Below are 22,879 nucleotides of genomic sequence, written 5' to 3' on the forward strand. Positions count from 1 at the left end.
ACAGTAAATGTCTGGGGCTGGATTTGAACTAAAGTCTTCTCCAGGTCCAGTACTCTTACCCACTGTGCCTCCTATCTGACTAGGTGACATAAACGTGACCCTAGATTCTCAAAGACAGTTACAGTAAAGCTCAAACTCTGGAAAGTCCTACCAAGCTAGAAAGATTTTAAGTGCATCCTAGCTTAATTATACAGAGGCAGATGTGACTTTTAGGATGATGACTTTTTTTGGACACAATAACTCTGGAAAACTTCTGACTAAGCTATTTAGGGACAGACGCACAGATAAAGAGGCTGCATTATTCAGATCCTTGAAGTATTGACATAAGAACCAACCAAGTTAGAGGCAGCTGGTAACCCAGTGGATAGAGCTGTAATCCTAGACTTAGGAAGCTGTAGTTCTTTGCGGTTCAGTCTTTTTCAGTCATGTCTGACTCTTCGTGACACCATTTGGGGTTTTCTTGGCAAAGACATTAAAGTGGTTTGCCATTTCCTTCTCCAGTTCATTTTACAGATGAGGAAACTGAGGCAAACAGGGTTAAATAACTGGTCCAGGGTCACACAGTTGGTATGAATATGAGTCTTCCTGACTCCAGGCATAGCATTCTACCCACTAAGTCACCTAGCTGCCCCTAGTTGAAAAGACCTACATTCAAATCCAGCTCCAGACATTTACTAGCTGTGCGACTTTGGACAAGTTACTTAACTACCATTTGTCTCAGTTTCATCAACTATAAAATGGAGTTATTGCATCTACCTCCCAGAGTTATTGTAAGGATGAAATGAGTAATGTTTGGGTTTTTTTAATGTAAAAAAAATGTATTTTTAAAAATCACTTAGCACAAAGGCACTATACAAACGATTATTCCCTTCTCCCTTCCAGTTTAGTGGGCAACACTTAGTGGAGCACAGTAGTTGTCTCCAAATACTTGAAGAGCTAGTCTATGGAATAGGGTTCAAACTTATTTTTTTTTGTAATTCTCAAAGGAAAAGCTGAGGAATTAATAAGTTGTAGCAAAATGTATTTCACCCAGCAAAATAAAGAGTTTTCTATAAATTAGAGCTGTCCGAAATAGAATGGGATACTTTGTGAAGTAGTGAGTTCTCCATCGCTAGAAGTCACAGAATAGTAGAGCTAAAAGGGATTGCAGAGAACTAATCTAAACCCCCTCATTTTACTAATTAGGAAACTCAAGCCCATAGAAGCTAAATTACTTTTCCAAGGTCATTCAGACAATTGGTTGCAGAGCCAGGACTAGAACCTGGACTTCCCTGAAGACAATATTCTAGATGTGGTGTCAATAGGGCAGAACTCTCACTTTCCTTCATCTGGACACACTACATTAGGCTGTCTAACATTCTGTGCCATCTGTTCAAACAAAAGCTCAATGACCACTTATAAGCCATTGTAGCAAACCTGGAAAGACTTGTGTGATCAATGCTGAGTGAAATGAGCAGAACCAGGAGAACGTTGTACACAGTAACAGCCACATTGTGCAATGACTAATACTGATAGTCTTAACCCTTCTCAGCAATACAAGGATCTAAGACATCTCCCAAGGCCTCCTGATGAAAAATGCTATCCACAGGTAGGAAGGAAGTTAGACTAGATATGTCCTCAGGTCCCTTGAGATTTTAGATTCTATTTGGTTTCTGAAATGAATTTACAATTTATTTTTTATCTCTTTTTAAATAAATATACCATCTCATCGATCCCTAACCCATGGATTTAGCTCAATCACTTAAGCAAGCATATTTTGAGACCATCTTTAGAAAAAAGGGGGAAGAAGATCCAGAATCCATGACCTAAAAAAAAAAATGCAAGATCCACCAATTTAAGGAAGGAATACCATAGGAGCTTTGTGGTTTATGATAAGCATCTCTGCTTTGGAAAGGAATCTCTGGGGATTCATTTACTTGGCACAGTTAAGAAAGAACAGAAAGGAAAGAAGCAGTAAGTGAAAAAGGAAAGCAAAGAATGTACCTTGGGGATAGGAAAAAAGAGGCAGAATGGACACTTGTATCCTCCAATTCTTCCAGGCCTGCCAGGAAATGACCAGCAAATGGAAGAAATGAAGACAAATTATCTCGGACTTATTCAAAAGCAGAGAGAAGCATTTCATAGAAGTGAATGTTATGCTATTTTGCTGAATGTTAGATTTCAGCTCCAGAGATAGGATGAGGCTCACTGAAATAGAACACATTCAAACATCACAATACCTGAGTGTTGCTGATGGTAGTCGACGAAGTCCAAAAAAAGAGGTTATTCTGGTTTCATCCAAGAAGATTCTCTTTCCTGAGGCTCCCAGAATAGATGGACAGTGTTCTGTCTGGCAGAGTTCTCCTACAGAGCAGGTCTGAATGAGGTGGCCATTTGTTAGATCAAAGTTTTCCTCCTGACAGACATGTCTCTCTCTCTCTCTCTCTCTTTCTCTCTCTCTCTCTGCCTCTGCCTTTTCCCTCTTTCTCCACTTTCTCTCTCCCTTTTGGGGGCTCTTACCTTCCTCTCTCTTTTGAATCCTTTGTAATCACAAAGAGAAAGAGTGGATCTTAATAAAGAAGAAAGGGAAAGAGAACAGAGTTCTGTATATTTCAAGACTGCTTCTTTTGAAGCAGTGAGCTGATTATGAAACCTGACACAATTCAGAAAGAACCTGCATAAACGGCCAGACACACCCAGTGAATAAGCTCAGGTGTTTGGGAAAAAACCTGTTGCCTAACCCTACCCTACTCATTCCCCAAGCTTCCTTTTCTCCCTCAGTCCAAAAAAAATGAAAAAAACAAAACTTCAGGCAACACAGCTAAAGAGGAAAAGTTATGTCTACCCTTTGGGAATTGTTTATCTCAAAGTGAAATTCTCTGCTGAAACCTGGGGCCAGAGGAGCAAGTGAGGAGGGTTGTAAAGTCAGGTCGCTCATTCCTCCACACCCCAACAACCAACGTCACTGGCAGGACTGGGATGATGAGGGCGGGAAATCCTAGATTTCAAGTGGGAACTTCTCATTACTTCGCAATAATTTATTCTAATATCAGAATTGTCACTTCCTGCCCACCCCCTCAGACCTCACTGGCAAACCTACACCCTAAACCAATCACACCAGGGAACAATAGATACATTTTTTCCCCACAACCAACACTAATCAATCAATTAATAAATAAACATTTATTATGCACCTGTTTATATACAAGGCATATGCTAGAAGCTGGGGCTACAAAGATGAAAATTATAAATGGTCTCTGCCTTCAAAGAGATTACATCTTACTGAGGGATAGTATGTATAAACAGATAAATATTAAAACATTTGAGGAAGGATCACTAACAATTAGGCAGAATAAATGAAATAAAGGGTGTCAAATTGTGAAAAGCACTTTGAAAAGTATGTCATTCAAATGTCATGTTATCATAATTGTAATAATGTAATACCTGGAAACACTTTCCAATTCACTGAATTGATCTCCCAGGTAAGACTAACCCAGGTTCAAAGGACTCTGGACCACCTCCATTTAAAATTTTAGTTCATGAGCCCCATCCATCTCAAGTCTTCACCTTTAATGGTTAATCAGAGTAAAAAGAAGAATGGTAAAGAATCCACAATCACGTGAAAGAATATTCTAAATAAAAAAATAGGTGAAATGCACAACAAAACAACCCTGAGGTTTCACCTCACACCCTGCAAATTAGCAGATATGATTTTGATTTTCTTTTAAAAATTCTTGTTGTCTTCTGAAGTTATCAATTTCTATTTGGTCAATCTTGACTTTTAGGGAAATTTGTAAGTAGGGTAAGTTTTGTTAAACTATTGATCCTTTTAAAAATTCTCTCCTGTATGAACAGACAGTTTGCAGAGGAAAAAATTTAAAGCTATTTATAGTCATGTGAAAAAATGCTCTAAATCACTATTGATAAAAGAAATGCAAATCAGAATGACTCTGGGATACCACATCACACCTATCATATTGGCCAACATGACAGAACAAGACAATGATAAATGTTGGAGAAGGTGTGGGAAAATTGGAACACTCATGCATAGTTGGTGGAGTTGTGATATGATCCAACCATTTTGGAGAGCAATTTGGAACTATGCGCAAAGGGATATAAAAATGTTCATACCCTTTGACCCAGCATAACACTTCTAGGGCTATATTCCAGACAGATCATACAAATGGGAAATGGACCTACATGTACAAAAATATTTATAGCAGCTCTTTGTGTGGTGGCAAAGAATTGGAAATTGAGAGGATGCCTATCAATTGGGGAATGACTGAACAAGTTGTGGTATATGAATATAATGGAATACTATTGTTCTATAAGAAATGATGAACAGGCAGACTTCAGAAAAACCTGGAAAGACTTGTATGGTCTAATGCTAAGTGAAATGAGCAGAACCAGGACAACGTCGTACACAGTAACAGCCACGTTGTGCTATGACTAATATTGATAGACTTAACCCTTCTCAGCAATACAAGGATCTAAGACATCTCCAAAGGCCTCATGATGGAAAATGCTATCCACATCCAAAGAAAGAACTATGGAGTTTGAATGCAGATCAAAGCATACTATTTGCTATTTTGTTTTCTTCTGTTGTGTTTTGTTTCCTCTTTCTGGTGGTTCCTCCTATTGGTTCTAATTCTTACCTACTACATCACTAATGTGAAAATATGTTTAATAGGAATATATATTTATAAAAAAAAAAAAAAGAAATGATGAGCAGGCAGACTTCAGAAAAACCTGGAAAGACTTATATGAACTGACACTGAGTGAAGTGAGCAGAACCAGAACACTATACACAGTAACAGCCACATTGTACAATGACTGACTTTGCTTAGGATTGATATTGCAATGAAGAATAACCTAGCCAGCAAAACTGAGTACAATACTTCAAAGGAAAACAATGGATATTTGATGAAACAGAGCACTTTCAAGCATTTCTGATGAAGGCCAGAGCTGAATAGAAATTTTGACTTTCAAATACAAGATTCAAGAGAAGCATAAAAAGGTAAACGTGAAAGTGAGATCATAAGGGACTCAATAAGATTAAATTGTTTCCCTTTCTATATGGGAAGATAATACATGTAACTTCTAAGAACTTTATCATTATTAGGGTAGTTAAAGGGATTCCACATAAAAAGATATAGGAGTGAGTTGACAATGTTGGGATAATGTAAATGAAATGGATAGATAAGAAAGATGCATACTCTAGGAGAAGGGGGAAGGGGGAAGGAGAATGGGGGAAATTATCTCACATAAAAGAGGCACAGAAGGAAGGGCTTTTACAGTGGAGGGGAAAATAGTGTGAGGATCAGACAATGCTTCAATATCACTCACATCTATATTAGTTCAAAGACGGAAAAACATATGTACATACTCAATTGGTAATAGAAATCTATCTTACTTAATAGGAAAGCAGTTGGAGAAGAGATTTAGAAAAAGGGCGTGGGTGATAAAAGTGAGAGTGGATAAAAAGAATCGGTAGTCAGAAGCAAAACAGACTTTAGAGGTGGGTCAGAATAAAAGGAGAGACAGGTAAACAGGAAAAAATAGGATAGAGGGAAATGTACAGTTCTAACTGTGAATGTGAATGGGATGAATTTACCCATAAAACAGAAACAAGTGGCACAATGGATTAGAAACCGGAATCCAACAATATGTTGTTTACAAGAAGTACACCTGAAACTAAGAGACATAACACAAAGTTAAAATAAGAGGCCAAAGAAAATCTATTCTGCTTGAGTGATATAAAAAAGGCAGGGGTAGCAATCATGATCTCAGAAAAAGTAAAATTAAAAATAGACCTAATTAAAAGAGATAAGCAGAGAAACTGCATCTTGCTAAAAGGCAAAGTAATATCAATGAAGTAATATCAATCCTAAACATATATGCACTAAATGGAATAGTATCCAAATTCTTAAAGGAATAGTTAAATAAATTACAGAAGGAAATAGACGATAAAACTATACTAGTGGGGGATCTCAACTTTTCCTTCTCGGTACTAGTAAATGTAACCAGAAAATAAATAAGAAAGAAGTTAAGGAGATGACTAGAATCTTAGAAAAGTTAGATATGATAGACCTCTAGAGAAAATTAAATGGAAATTTTTAAAAAGAGTACATCTTTTTCTCAGCTGTACATGGCACCTTCACAAAAATTGACCATGTATTAGGGCATAAAAACCTCACAACCAAATGTAGAAGAATAGAAATATTCAATGTACCCCCTTCAGACCATAATACAATAAAAATTACGTTCAATAAAGGGCTATAGAAGAATAGATTAAAAATTAATTGGAAATTAAATACTCCAATCCTTAAAAAATGAGTGGGTCAAAGAATAAATCATAGAAACAATTGATAATTTCATTAAAGAGAATGAGAACAATGAAACAACATTCCAAAATTTGTGGGATGCAGCCAAAGCAATACTTAGGAAAATTTTATATCTCTAAATGCTCACATCAATAAAAGAGAGAAAGAGCAGATCAAGAACTGCGCATGCAACTAAAAAAGAAGAAGAAAAACAACAAATTAAAAACCCCCAATTAAACATTAAAATGGAAATCCTGGAAATCAAAGGAGAGATTAACAAAATTGAAAGTAAAAATCATTGATATAATAAATAAAACTAGAAGCTTTTTTATGGAAAAAAAAAAACAATGAAATAGATAAAGCACTGGTTAATCTGATTTAAAAAAAAAAAAAGAAGAAAACCAAACTACCAGTATCAAAAGTGAAAAGGGTTAATGCACCATCAATGAAGATAAAATTTGAGCAATTATTAGGAGTTAATTTTGCCCATTTACTTGCCAAAAAAACAGACAATCTAATGAAATGGATGAATATTTACAAAATATAATTGCCTGGATTAACAAAAGAGGAAATGGAATGCTTAAATAACCCTACTTTAGGAAAAAAATATTGGACAAGCCATCAATGACCTCCCTAACAAAAAATCACCAAGACTGGATGGATTGACAAGTGAATTCTGCCAAACATTTAAGGAACAATTAATCCCAACAGTATATAAACTATTGAAAAAATATGTAAAAGGGTCCTACCAAATTTCCTTTATGACGCAAATAATGACTTTTATCCCTAAACCAGAGAGAACAAAAACAGAGAAAGAAAACTATAGGCTAATTTCCTTAATGAATATTTATGCAAAAAGTTTAAATAAAATACTAGCAAGATTACAACACTATGTCACAAAGATGACACATTATGACTAAGGGGGATTTATACCAGGAATGCAAGGCAGGTTCAATATTAGGGAAACTATCAGCATAACTGACCATATCAATTACAAAAACAACAAAAATCACATGATTATATCAATAGATGCAGGAAAAGCCTCTGACAAAATATACTACCGATTCCTATTTTAAAAATACCAGAAACCATAGGAATTGATGGAGCCTTCTTAACATTATTGAGAAGTATCTATCTAAAAACAAGAGCAAGCATTATCTGTAATAGAGATAAACTTAAGGCCTTCTCAAAATGATCAGAAGCAAAGCAAGAATGCCCATTATCACCACTATTATTTAATATTGTACTAGAAATACTAGCTATAGCAATAAGATAAGAAAAAGAAATCAAAGAAATAAAAATAGGCAATGAGGAAACAAAACTATCACCCTTTTCAGACAATGTGATGACATATTTAGTGAATACTAGAGAATCAACTAAAAATTAGTTGAAAAAATTAACAACTCCAGCAAAGTTGCAGGACATAAAACATATATAAACCCAAAGTTGTAGGACATAAAATAAACCCACTAAGTCATCAGTATTTTGATATACTTCTATTGTAAACATTTCTATATACAACAAAACCCAACAGAAAGAGATAGCAAGAGAAATCACATTTAAAATAACTGCAGACAATATAAAATACTTGCGAGTCTACCTGCCAAGACAAACCCAGTGACTATATGAACACAATTAGAAAACACTTTTCACACAATTAGAGATGTAAATAATTGGAGAAGTATACAGTTCTACCTAATTTACTTATTCAGTGCCATACAAATCAAAATACCAAAGAATTATTTTATAGAGCTAGAAAAAATGATAACAAAATTCATCTGGAAGAACAAAAGGTCAAGAATATCAAGGAAATCAATTGTTGTTGTTGTGTTTGTCCTTTGTTCTCAAAGAGGACCATGACATCAGAGAGATGATGACATGACTTGCAATTGACTTTGATTTGAGGGAGGGAGCCTCACTTTCTCCTCCAGAGCCATCCAGGTCCAGTGACTGGATATTCCTCAGGACAACTGGAGATGGCCCAGGATGCAATGGGAGACCCTGGCCTATGGTCTTTTCAGGTTCCAACTCTGAGGTAAAACCAGCTTAGTAGTACCAGATTTCAAACTATATTGCAAAGGGTAATCATCAAAACAATTTGGTATTGACAAAGAAAAGATTTCCCTGGAAAGATTAGAATTGGTCTTGGGTCTAGATTTTGTATTAATTAGGGGCTAGAGCTGGGCCTAGCCACATCATGGCTCTTACTTTTTTGCTACTCATCAACTCTAGATCTGCAATAACTCAGCATAGCTGAAGAACTACTCCATTTTCAGGCAGACTTTAGAAAAACCTGGAAAGACTTGTATGGACTGATGCTGAGTGAAGTGAGCAGAACCAGGAGAACATTGTACATAGTAACAGCCACATTGTGTAATAACTAATGTTGACAGACTTAACCCTTCTCAGCAATACAAGGATCTAAGACATCTCCAAAAGTCTCATGATGGAAAATGCTACCCACATCCAAAAAAAAGAACTGTGGAGTTCAAATGCACATCAAAGCATACTATTTGCTCTTTTTTTTTCTTCTATTTTGTTTTGTTTCTTCTTTCTTGTGGTTCCTTGCTTTTAATTCTTCCTAGCAACATGACTAATGTGAAAATATGTTTAATAGGAAGGTATATGTAGAACCTATATCAGATTGTATGCCATCTTGGGGATGGAGGTGGAGAGGGAGGGGGAGAAAAATGTAAAACTCAAAAGCTTATGAAAGTGATTGTTGATAAATCAAAATGAATCAATAAATAAATATTTTTTTAAAAAACTACTTTATTTTTCTTCAGAAATCTTGGTCCAGGAGTTCCTCCACTGGATGGATGAATAAAAGTGGTAGAGTGAGAGGTATGGAAAAGCCCTGTTCTTCTGTCCCCTTCAGTATGAATAGATTAGAATGCACTCAAAATAAAATAAAAGAATTAATGAATGAATCAAAAAAAAAGGATGGAGGAGAAAAAAGAAAGGCATTCAAAGGGCCTCAAAAGGGAATAACTTTGAAGATATGAACAAGGAAAGAACAAGGAAATGAACAAGCAGCAAGAAAAAAAAATCTCCCACATTAGCCCTTGGTTGGTCCTAGACCTAGACATACTAAAAGTTTCTGAAGATTATGGTCAAAAGAATCATTGATAATGAACCAATATCGATACTAAACACAAATGTAACAAGAGGTATAACCTCTAAATTAATAAAGGAATACAAATCACTAATAATAAAAGAAAATCCTGGGGTTCTATCTTATGCTTGTAAATTCTTCAAAAGATGGGAATAGTCAGTGTTAAAGGGACTTCAAAAAATGACAGGGCATGTTAATACACTTTTGCTGGAGCTATAAATTGGGCCAAAATCAGGAAGGCAATTATAAATTGGGCTAAGAAAGGGAATAAAATGTCCATACACTTTGTCCCAGAGATCCTATTGCTAAGAATATACTTCAAGGTGATCAAAGGCAGAAAAAAAATATGGTGCCCCATATGCACCAAAATACTCATAACAGCACTTCTCTGGTAAAAAAAAAAAAAACAACCAATTAATAATAATAGTTGTAAACGAAGTAGATGCCCATTCATGTGAGAATGTTCAAATAAATTGTAGAATGAGTGTACAATACATTATTATTGCTCCATAAGAAACAATGAATAAGAAAAATACAGAGAACTACAGAAAAATGTATATGAACTGATTCAGAGTGAAACTAGCAGAGACAGGAAAACAATATGCACAATGATTACCACAATGTCAATGGAATGAACACAAAAGAAGTAATTGAAAGCTGTGTAAATATACTAATCAAGGTTGTCTTAAATAAGAGGTGAGAAAATGCACTTCCCTTCCCTCTTTGAAGTCCATGAGCATGGAACATATAATATACTGCCAAGCTGGGTTGATGTGTTGATTAGTTTTAGTAAAAAAAAATTTCTTATCTGCTGTTGTTGTTACAAGGACTAACAATGGATAAATAGGGAGAGGGGAAATGAAGATGAAATAGAAACAAAAGATCAATAAATTTTTTAAATTTCAAAGTCCTAAAGATAAGCCATCAAAAGGAAAAAATAACAAATTTACTTCAGTAATGGCCCAAAAAGTGAAAGTGAACCTAACAAAAGACATATCAAACTAAATCATAGACACTTTAGAGGAAATGAAGGAGGACCTGGTGTCAATAAAGATCTGGTATCTAAAATGAAAGATTTGTCATTGGTAAAAATGAAATAATTAAACAGGTAGTCATTTTGGTCCCTATCTGAACACTGACATCCTGTCGTAGTTTCATCTACCCAGTTTATAACCTAAACTTCACTGCACTTAGAAAGATGACTAAAGATGGAAAACTCAGTGACAGCGCATGGGGAATAGTATGGTGTTTGAAGGATGAATAGGGAAAAGGGATTCAGTGCAACCAAAGACACAGCATTCCCTTTGCAACTGTGTATGCTAGATTGATTATCATGTTATACCACATGGGAAAAATATGGTATATTTTACCTGTGTACCACCACTACCCCCTTTTGGAGCATAATGAATAGGGAATACAAGCATATGAAATTATGAGAGGAAAACCATTGTACTGGCATGGTTCAGAGTACCCACCTATTAAAAGATTGATAACAAAGTCAAAAATGTGGAGAAAGCTGTGGAAATTTTAAATAGAGAAATAGAAGTAATAGGAAATAAAATCTTCTGGTTGAATCAATCAGATGAGGGAGCAGAAAGTACAACAAAATATGATTTTTAAAAGTCCGTACTGGAAAAAAAGACTTGGAGACATACAAGCATAGTACAGATGTGGTGCCAATCCCAACTCTCTCCAGGGTTTTTCTCTCCCGGGGCTGGAGCTAGATCACTCACTCTACCTGTACACACAGTGGCAGATTGGGGTGGTGTCCCTAGAGGAGTGAGCCAGCCACAGGTGGCTATCTATACCACTTCAATTCATTCTCTCAGGGTCCTATAGGTAATCTTGGTGTGAGGAAGTTCTACTCCTACTACTCACCATTGTAGTTCCTGAACCCCCACCAGTGTGCTTCACATTTATACAAGTCGCTAATAATAGCATTAATTCTTAATCATGAAATATTTACAAATAGAAAGAAAAACAATAATAATTACAAGATAACATTTATTCAACAGAAGGCAAAAGCAGAAATGATCAAAATGTAACATAGCATAGCAGTACACTCATAAGCCTAGGTCACACTCTCCCACCAAAGCAAACAATGACCATGGAGAGTAGGTGCACACTTACAGAAAGATAATGAAGAGTATGAGTAGGGAAACCACATTCATGGGGCAACTCATGATTCTGAAAAGTAAGCCTGACAATTATTGCATTTAGGGAATAGTCTATACCAGTGGTGGGGAACCTATGACCTCAAGGCCACATGTGGCCCTCTAGCTCCTCAATGCAATCTTTTGACTGAATCCAAACTTCACAAAACAAATCCCTTTGTTCTTTCAACTGACTCACCCCAAATCAGCAGCTCTTATCTTCTGATTCTCTTCTTTCTTTCAAAGAGCAGGAGTCAATCTCCACTGTCAGTTTCTCTGTCCTCTCATTCTACTATTTTCTAGCTTCTCATCTCTTCTCTTAACCTCTATCTTCTAATACCTCCAATCAGGACCTCCTTATGGGTAGTGACCCATTTCTAACTCAGTTAAAACAACAACAGCAACAAATATATACAATTTTCCCCTCATTCCCAAACAGTTCTGTGATTTATAGTTTCTCTGCTATATCCTTCAAAACTCTACAAAGAGTCAAACATAAATGAAACAATGGACAACATTTCCATGCAGCCATCCCCTACTGCTTTCAGTATTTGTGCCCTAGCACTGCCTTCAAACAGGTCCTCAATTTTTCTGAGAGGCAATTTTCTCTTGATTTCTCAAAGTTTTCTCAAGCTACTTTTCTCATGTGAATGTTCTTTTTCTGCGCCATTCGACAAATAAGATGTTAATATTCAAAAGGGACAGTACCTTACACCAGCAAATACAGAAGAGCTCAGAGAAATGATGTGAGGGTCTCCAGATTACCCAGAAAATATGAGCATTCTAATCATTATTTTTTTCCAGAAAATAGTTCAAGAAAATTTCCCAGAACTAATGTGGTCAAGTGCTAATCAGTCAAGGAGCTAACTACCATTTATTTCACCAGAATACAAATCAATAAAGTTTACTAGGTGCTCTTGGAGAAAAATATTAGATTCATCTCATCCAGAGACGTTGTTATCAAACTCTAAGGTTTCAGTGAGAAATAAAGAATGTTAAAAGGAGCTTAAATCATTTTTTAAAAACCCTATTACAAAAAATTATTCGGTTGTGAAAAATGTGAGAAAAAACTGGAACATGATTTGCAGAAAGTCAACAGAAAACATAGTTTATCCCTAGAGTCTTCCACCACTCTAAATTATATGCACATAAAAATGTGGGTTTTTTATTCAACACAAAATTTTCTAGAGTTTCCATGGGAAAAAGAAAACTCAGCTGGAACTTCTGATTTGCAAATCACCCCAAGAGCAAACCTTCAGGTAATTTCTGAAAAGATATTTGACATGTTAATAAGGAGTGATTATGAAATTAAAAACTCTAAGTTATTAGATCACTAAAAGAGGAGTTCATGTAAATCATATGCTAAGTTAGAAAAATAATAGTGGAAGTGCTGTGATCTGAAGTTATCATTGTAGGAAGAGTAGAACTGGTAGGGTATCATGACTTGCTAAGCATGAGCAAAAATCTCAAAAGGTCATGATTTTCAGTGATCCAGGAGATGGGGATTTGACTTTTGGGAAGGGAAACGCAAGTAAATTTTGCCCAGAATTTGAAAAAGAGAAAATCCAGGAGAAGAGGGTGATCAACAATGGCAAAGGCTACAGAGAAGTCAAGAGCAATGAGGTTTGAGAAATGGCCAATTAAGAGATCATGGTTGGCTTTGGGAAAAGCAGTTTCAGCCAAATTATGAGGCTGGAAGTAAAGAATTTAGAAGAGAATGAGAGGAGAAGAAATGGAGGCATCAACTGTAGACACTTTCTTCAAATTTTAGGCAAACATAGGAGGACAGATATAGAATGATAACTATGAAAGCTAGCAGGGATACACACATATATATATACATATTTACATATATGTATGTATATATTGTGTCTATGTATACATGTGTATGTATATGTGTGTTTATTTTAATAAGCAGAAGTAGAAAAACAATGACTATAGCCATGTGAATTTAAAAAACAATAAAAATTAAAATTCAAACCCGTACAATTATAATCAACTTGCAGCATGGATAAGAGATATGATAATGCACATCCTTCTCGTATTTGCAGAGGTAAGAGTTTATAGATGTGAAGTACTGCATATACTGTCATCCTTGAACTAGCTGTTGATTAGTTTTGATGATTTTTTACTTTTTTTCTTTTTTCTTTGTTATAAGTGAGGATTTTGTTTTGTTTTGTTTTGTTCTCGTTTGTTTTTTAGGTAATTGGGGTTAAGTGACTTGCCCAAGGTCAGACAGCTAGCAAGTGCCAGGTCTGAGGCCGGATTTGAACTCAGGTCCTTCTGACTTCAGGGCCAGTGCTCTATCCACTGTGCCACCTAGCTGCCCCAAGTGAGGGGGTTTTTAAGGATGAGGGAGACATGTGATTGCAGTCAGTAAGGAAGGAGACAGTAGATAAGGAGAGAATGAAGATTAGGGAAAGAATGAGGATGATAGAGGAAGAAATCTGCTGGAAAAGATGGAAAGAGATAGCATCAAGGATGTATGTTGAAGAATTTGCCTTGGAAAAAGAAAGGTCACTTCTTCATGAGAGACAGAGATAAAGAAGGAGGTAATGGTGGAAGATATCTGATTGATATCAGACCAGGAAGAAGAAACTTGTCAAACACTCTCAATTTTTTCAGCGAAGCATGAGGCAAGGCCTTCTTAGATTGTGAGCTCCTTGGGGACAAGAACTATCTTTTGCCTCTTTTTGTAACCCCAGCACTTAGCACAGCACCTGGAACATAATAGGCTGACTGACTGACTGCCTCAGCTGAGAGAATGGGTGGAGGGATGGAAAGTTTTGAAATAGCTGTTGTGATCAGTGAAAGAGCAAAACTATTAGGTAGGTGTTAAGGGAATACCTGGTAAGGGCCCAGTTAAGATTATATAACAAATTTGTAGTATGGACTCCAACCAGCACCATCTGGTGATTTTCTCTAGATCTGTTCAATAGCAAGGTAATATGTATGACTGGAAAGGAGAGATATACAAGAGATGTTGTGAAGGTAGAAACAATAAGATTTGGCAACAGATTAGATATGTGGAATGAGTATGAGTGCTGCAAAGACAATAGATGATGGGAATAACACAAGCCTGGGGTTTGGCCATGATGGCAAAACATAGCAATGGAGCAAGTGACTCAGTGTAGAAGATAATATAGAGTTGAAATGATTCACCAAGGAACTTATATGGGAAAGAGAAGGAAGTATAAAGTACTACGGGGATGATAGCCTAGGAAAGAACTGAGGAGTGAAAGGATTAGAAGAACAGAGCGAGTGGTCAGTCATAAGGTGAAGGTTGTGATGGTTGTGATCAGACAAAGGAATTTCAGAATTCATTAACATGGATATGGAACACTTGTGGGAGATGGCAAGATTAAGAGTATGACCATCTCTAAATGTAGCTGGGGTGGAGTGGAAGAGTAGGTCATGGGAATGGAGGAGATTGATGAGCAAGGAAGGAAGCAGAGGCATTCTGGCAAATATTTAACAACAGCCTCTTTGGGGGGATATAATCACAACACAGTTGTTAAATTATTAACTCCATCACTTTCTTAAGACAATCAACAAAACAATAAATCAATCCCTGATTTGTAGGGTTTTTTTAATTTCTGAATTGAAAATTTAACAGTGGTTCTCTCAATCCAGTACAATACAACAAGAATTAAGGGTATTTGAAAGAATATCATCAATTTGTGTGTTGAAGTCTCCTAATATGAAGGTAAGGAATATCCCAGCTTCTCCACCATGACCAGTGAATCAAAGGGTAAGAGTGAAAACACAACCATAGCTTGAAAAGGTGGTCAGTGATACTGTGTCATTAGCAGGAGCTATGTCTCAATAAGTGCTACAAGATGGAAGGAGTGGAAGGTTTAAGGTTGAAAGGTTTAAGATGAAACTAAGTTTCTTAATCAAAAAGACTGTAGAACTGATAAAAACTAAGTCCTGTTTTTTTAAACACTAAAAATATGATAAACCATTAATTGATTGTTTAAAAAAATAAACAAAAAAGGAAAATCAAATGACTAAAGTAAAATACTTACAAAGTTAATTCATAACAGAAAGGATATTTTAAAATTATACAAAATGTTATACAAAACTGAAAATTAAAAGGTAACTGGTGAGTGGCTACAAAAATTGAAAATATGTAAACAAGAAAAAGAAATCAATCAAACTATAAATGAACTGCTAACATTTTAAGGGAAAAAATCAACTGAATCACAAAAATCTAAATAGAAAAGCATTAATAGTGGGGGGGTTTCAATACCTCATTTTCTGAACATGACAAGTTAAACAAAAACCAATAAGGAAGAAGTTATAGACTAAATGCTAAAATTTTTGATTTGCTAGATTTTTGGAGTGAAATAGACTTATTTGACAATTTATCCAAATGTGCTCAGTACACTTACAAAAATTTCCTACATCATAGGACATAAAGAAATTATCAAAAATGTAGCATAGAGTCTCAGCAATACAATGATCCAAGACAATTCTAAAGGACTTATGATGAAAATGCTGTTCCTCTCCAGAGAAAGAACTGGTGGAATCTGCATGTAGATTGAAACATATTTTTTCTTTATTTTTATTTGTGTTTTTAAATCTGTGTTTTCTTTTCACAACATGACTAGCATGGAAATACGTTTTGTCTGACTGCACATGTATAATCTATATCAAATTGCTTGCCTTCTCAATGGGAGGAGAGAGAAAGGGAGAGAATTTGGAACTCAAAATTTTTTTTTAAATTTAATGTTTTTACATGTAACTGGGGGAAAATGAAATAATAAATTTTTTAAATGTAGCAAAGGACAGAGCTAGTGTCTGAAGTGAGATTTAGACCTAGGTCTTCCCAACTCTTAGCCCACCACAGTATTTACTACATAATGCTGCCTCTGAACTGAAGATACTTCTTAAAAGTTTTTTTCGACAAGGCATTTTCTTCTTTTGTTTACGGTAATCTCTCAGAAATGTTCTCTTCACAGATTTTGTCATCACCACCCTAAATCTTGGCAAATCTTCAGATTGACACGCATGTTTTAAAGTGAAGACCACTGAACTCTGCCAGTACTATGTGAGACATAATAGTAGAACTATTGGTGCAAAATCAATTAACGAATCTGTGATGCAGTTTATTGACTGATAAATTGATCGATCCTAATAAGAAAAGCAAATCAAAATTTATGGTTCAATCAGTGTTTGCTCTGACCAACACCTCAGTTATGGAAGCAGTAGAGGAGGCAAAATCAGGAGATTTTATGATTTTGTTAGATATGTGTTTAAATTGCCAGCAGGGAATGATAAACCATATGATGTACAAATAAATAAAATTATAGCCACAATGGCATTGATGTTGGAATCATCTGTTCCATCTAAATCTGTACATTCTTCTTTGCATAGTATCAAGGCTCAGAAAATCACAGAAGAATATAAGAGGCTACAAGTAGCAGTTAAGAGATTACTGAAGGGATTGCACATCATCTTGGGGAGGGGGGAAGAGATGGAGGGGGAGAAAATTTAAAGCTCAAAGTCTTATGGAAGTGAATGTTGAAAACTAAAAATCAATAAATGAATTGTTTTTTAAAAATAAAAAAAAATTTTAAAGATTACTGAAGGAAAACAATACAAGGAAGATGGGCTGCAGATGAGGAAGACGTAAATCAACAGGCCAGTTGCTGCTTTAGCCACCATCATAAAGAAGGAAGAGCTTGATTCCTGACTTCTTACTGCTTGTCTGTTTTTTTATTGTTGGTGAAATTATAGGGTCAAACACTCTATGCAAAGGCTGATTAATTGGATTGATGGATCTGCCACATCACAGGATTTAAATTTATTCTTGGGAATGTTTAAAGAAATTAACATATGATACCTCACAGGTCTTGCCTCCATTCCTGCACAAGAAATCTCAGAGGTTTAAAATGTGAATGATTGGAGTGGCAGGGGGGAATTTTTTTAAATATCTTTACTAAAGGTCAAGAAAAATACTGGGTCATACTCCAATGATATGTCACAAATGTCATTTTAAACATTTTTAAACTTTGGCACATATTGTGGGCAGCTAGGTGGCATAGTGGATAGAATGCCAGGCCTGGAGACAGGAAGACCTGAGTTCAAATCCAGCCTCAGACATCTATTAGCTGTGTGACCCTGAGTAAGCCACTAAAACCTGGTTGCCTCAGGTTCTTCATGTATGAAATGAGCTGTAGAAGGAAAAGGCAAACCACTTCGGTATCTTTGCCAAGGAAACCCCAAATGGGTTTTCTCACAAATAGTTAGACATGACTGAAGGATTACCTCTTTTAAAATGAGAAACTATCCTTCAACTGTTGGAGCTGCCCCCTTAGATAATGGGAGTCAGAGAAAAGCAGAAAGGGACAATGACCTATGTAAAATATATAAATCCACATGCTTATTGACTTAAGAGTTTATCTCCATGTTTTCAATGCTGAACAAGTTCAATTTTTTGAACAGAGTGAATAGAGTCATGTAAATCCTTCCAGATCTTTTTGAAGTTTGCCTGCTCATCCTTTCTTATAGCACAATACTGTTCCATTACATTCATATACCACAATTTGTCCAGCCATTCCCTAATTGATGGGCATCCCCTCAATTTCCAATTCTTTACCACCACAAAAAGAGCTGCTATAAATATTTTTGTACATGTGGGTCCTTTTCCCATTTTTATGATCTCTTTGGGATACAGACCTAGAAGTGGTATTGCTGAGTCAAAAGGTATGCACCATTTTGTAGCCCTTTGGGCATAGTTCCAAATTGCTCTCCAAACTGATTGGATCATTTCACAACTCCACCAACAATGTGTTAGTGTTCCAATTTTCCCACATCTTCTCCAACATTCATCATTGTCCTGTTTTATCATGTTAGCCGATCTAATAGGTGTGATGTGGTACCTCAGAGTAGTTTTGATTTGCATTTCTCTAATCAATAGTGATTTAGAACCTTTTTTCATATGATTATAAATAGCTTTAGTTTCTTTCTCTGAGAACTGCCTGTTCATATCCTTCGACCATTTATCAATTGGTGAATGACTTGTATTCTTATAAATTTGACTCAGTTCTCTGTATACTTTAGAAATGAAGCCTTTGTCAGAGACATTGGTTGTAAATTTTTTTTCCCAGTTTTCTGCTTCTTTCCTAATCTTGGACGCATTAGCTTTATTTGTGCAAAAACATTTCAATTTAATGCAATCAGAGCCATCCTTTTTGTATTTCTTAATGGTCTTTATCTCTTATTTGGTCATAAATTCTTCACTTCTCCATAGACCTGAAAAGTAAACTATTTCCTGAGCTTCTAGTTTGCTTATAGTATCAGTCTTTATATCTAAATCCTGCGCCCATTTTGACTTTATCTTGGCATAGGGTGTAAGATGTTGGTTTGTGCCATACGTTTTTCCAGTTTTCCCATCAGTTTTTGTTAAATAGTGATTTCTTATCCCAGAAGCTAGAGTCTTTGGATCTATCAAATAGTAGATTAGTATAGTCATTTACTGTTGTGTCTTGCATACCTCACCTATTCCACTGATATACCACTCTGTTTCTTAGCCAGTACCAAGTAGTTTTGATGATCGCTGCTTTATAATACAATTTAAGATCAGGTACAGTTAGCCCACCTTCACTTGCTTTTCTTTTCATTAGTTGCTTTGATATTCTGGACTATTTGTTCTTCCAGATGAATTTTGTTATTGTTTTTTCTAGTTCTATAAAATAATTTTTTGGTAGTTTGATTGGTGTGGCATTTGAATAAGTAAATTAATTTAGGATGAATTGTCATTTTTATTATATTAGCTCAGCCTACCTATGAGCAACTGATATTTTTCCAATTATTTAGATCTGACTCCATTTACACAAAAAGTGTTTTGTAATTGTGTTCATATGGTTCCTGGTTTTGTTTTGGCAGGTAGACTCCCAAATATCTTATAATGTCTACAGTAATTTTAAATGGAATTTCTCTTTCTACCTCTTGTTTCTGGGTTTTGTTAGTAATACATAGAAATGCTGATGATTTGTGTGGGTATATTTTATGTCCTGCAACTTTGCTAAATTTGTTTATTATTTCAAGTAATTTTTCACTTGATTCTCTAGGATTCTCTAGATATACCATCATGTCGTCTGCAAAGAGTGATAGCTTTGTTTCTTCTTTGCCTATTTTAATTCCTTCATTTCTTTTTCTTCTCTAATTGCTAGAGTTAACACTTCTAGAACAATATTGAATAACAGTGGTGATAATGGACATCCTTGTCTCACCCTCAATCTTATTGGAAATGCTTCAAGTTTATCCCCATTGCATATAATGCTTGCTGATGGCTTTTGATAGTTGCTATCTATCATTTTAAGGAAGACTCTGTATATTCCTATACTCTCTAGTGTTTTTAATAGGGATGGGCATGGCCTTTTGTCGAATGCTTTTTCTGCATCTATTGAGACAATCATATGATTTCTGTTAGTTTTGTTGTTGATGTGGTCAGTTATGCTGATAGTTTTCCTAATACTCAACCAGCCCTGCATTCCTGGTATAAATCCTGTCTGGTCATAATGTATTATCCTTGAGATAAGTTGTTGTAATCTCTTTGCTAATATTTTATTTAAAATTTTTGCATTTATATTCATTAGGGAAATTGGTCTATAATTTTCTTTCTATGTTTTGGCTCTTCCCAAGTTAGGCATCAGCACCATATTTGTATCATAAAAAAGAATTTGCTAGGATTCCTTCTTCCCCTATTTTCCCAAATAGTTTATATAGTATTGGAATTAGTTGTTCTTTAAATGTTTGATAGAATTCACTTATAAATCTATATGGCCCTGGAAATTTTTTCTTAGGGGGTTCATTGATGGCTTGTTCAATTTCTTTTTTCTGAAATGGGATTGTTTAAGTATTTTATTTCCTCTTCTGTTAATCTGAGCAATTTATATTTTTGTAAATATTCATCCATTTCATTAAGATTGTCAAATTTATTGACATACAGTTGGGCAAAATAGCTCCTAATTATTGTTTTGATTTCCTCTTCATTGGCAGTGAAATCACCCTTTTCATTTTTGATACTGGTAATTTGATTTTCTTTTTTTTTAATCAAATTAACCCAAGGTTTACCTATTTTATTGTTTGTTTGTTTTCATAAAACCATCTCTTAGCTTTATTTATTAGTTTAATGGTTTTCTTAATTTCAATTTTATTAATCTCTCCTTTGGTTTTCAAAATTTCTAATTTGGTATTTAATTGGGAATTTTTAATTTGTTCCTTTTCTAGCTTTTTTCGTTGCATGATCAATTCGTTTATCTCTTTTTTCTTTATTTTATTCATATAAGCATTTCAAGATATAAAACTTCCCCTAATGACCACTTTTGCTACGTCCCATGAGTTTGGTATGTTGTCTCATTGTTGTCATTCTCTTGGATGAAGCTATTGATTGTTTCTATGATCTGTTGTTTGACCCACTCATTCTTTAGGATTAGACTATTTAGTTTCCAATTAATTTTAGTCTGTCTTTCCATGGCCTTTTATTACATGATCTAAAAAGGATGCATTTAATATTTCTGCCTTTCTGCATTGGATTGTGAGGTTGTTATGGCCTAGTACATGGTCAATTTTTGTGTAGGTGCCACGTACCACCAAGAAAAAGGTATATTCCTTTCTGTCCCCATTCAATTTTCTCCAGAGGTCAACCATCGATCTCCTTAACTTCTTTCTTGTTTATTTTGTGGTTAGATTTATCTAATTCAGGTAGGGGGAGGTTGAGGTCCCCCACTGGTATAATTTTGCTGTCTATTTCTTCCTTCATCTTCCTTTGCTTCTCCTTTAAGAATTTGGCTGCTATACTACTTGGTGCATACGTGTTTAGTAATGATATTACTTCATTATCTATGATACCTTTTAGCAGGATATAGTTTCCTTCCTTATCTCTTTTAATTAGGTCTATTTTTGCTTTTGCTTTGTCTGAAATCAGGATTGCTACCCCTGTTTTTTTTACTTCAGCTGAAGCATAATATATTCTGCTCCAGCCTTTTTTACCTTTGCTTTGTGTGTATCCCTTTACATTAAATGTGTTTCCTGTAGATAACATATTGTAGGTTTATGGTTCTTAATCCGTTTCCATTTTATGGGACAGTTCATTCATCCCATTCACATTCACAGTTATGATTACTATCTGTGTCTTCCTCTCCATCCTATTCCCCCCTGATTTATATTTTTTCCTCTCCTTTTTCCCTTTCCCTCCTCAGCAGAGTTTTGCTTTCGACCACTGTCTCCCTTAGTCTGCCCTCCCTTCTTTTAGCCTCCTCCCTTTTCTTTTCCCTTTACCCTTTCAAATTCCTATAGGGTAAGTTAGATTTCTATACCTAACTGATTATGTTATTCCCTCTTTGAATCAAATGTGATGAGAGTAAGATTCAAACAATGCTCATCTCTCTCCCTTCTTTCCTTCTACTATATTTGGTTTTTGTGCCTTTTCATGTGATATAATTTATCCTTGTCTGCCTCCTCCTTTCTTCTTCTCCCAGTACAATTCCTTTTCATCACTTAGACTTTTTACCATCACATCAAAGTCAACTTAAACCCATGCCCTCTGTATACTCCTTTTTAAATGCCATAATGACATTACAGCTCTCAAGAGTTACAAGTGTTATCTTCCCTTGTAGGGATATAAACAATTTGCCTTATTAATAATATGCTAGGTTTTTTTTTTCTTTTCCTGTTTACTTTTTAAGCTTCTTTTGAGTCTTGTATTTGAAGCCAAATTTTCTGTTGAGCTCTGGTCTTTTCATCGGAGTTTGGAAGTCCCCTATTTTGTTGAATATTCATCTCCTCTCCTCAAAGATTATGCTCATTTTCACTGGGTAGTTGATCCTTGGTTGTAATCCAAGCTCCTTTGCCATATGGAATATTGTATTCCACTCCCTCTGATCTTTTAATATAGAAGCTGCAAGGTTCTGTGTGATCCTGACTGTGGTTCCATGATATTTAAATTGTTCCTTCCTGGCTGCTTGCAGTATCTTCTCTTTGATCTGGTAGTTTTGGAATTTAGCTACTATATTCCTTGGCATTTTCAATTTGGGATCTCTTTTAGGAGGTGATCAGTGGATTCTGGTCCTAGGACCTCAGGGCAATTTTCTTTGAGGATTTCCTAAAGGATGTTGTCCAGGCTCTTTTTTTTTTCATCATGGTTTTCAGGTAGACCAATAATTTTTAAATTGTCTCTCCTGAATCTATTTTCCAGGTCAATAACAATTTTTATTAATGAGGTATTTTATGTTTTCTTGTATTTTTTCATTCTTTTATTTCTGTTTGACTGATTCTTGCTCTGACATAGAGTCATTAGT

At 35.3% G+C, this 22,879-nt stretch overlaps 1 pseudogene; it reads left to right on the plus strand.

The window, feature by feature from the left end:
* The first annotated feature begins 15,302 nt into the window (after window positions 1–15,302).
* LOC110211859 (vesicle-associated membrane protein-associated protein B/C pseudogene) lies at window positions 15,303–17,338 on the plus strand (annotated as a pseudogene).
* Window positions 17,339–22,879: the final 5,541 nt, after the last annotated feature.

This window comes from Phascolarctos cinereus, unplaced genomic scaffold, assembly GCF_003287225.1.
Source record: "Phascolarctos cinereus isolate Bilbo 61053 unplaced genomic scaffold, phaCin_HiC Scaffold_5;HRSCAF=322, whole genome shotgun sequence".
Classification (NCBI taxonomy): domain Eukaryota; kingdom Metazoa; phylum Chordata; class Mammalia; order Diprotodontia; family Phascolarctidae; genus Phascolarctos; species Phascolarctos cinereus.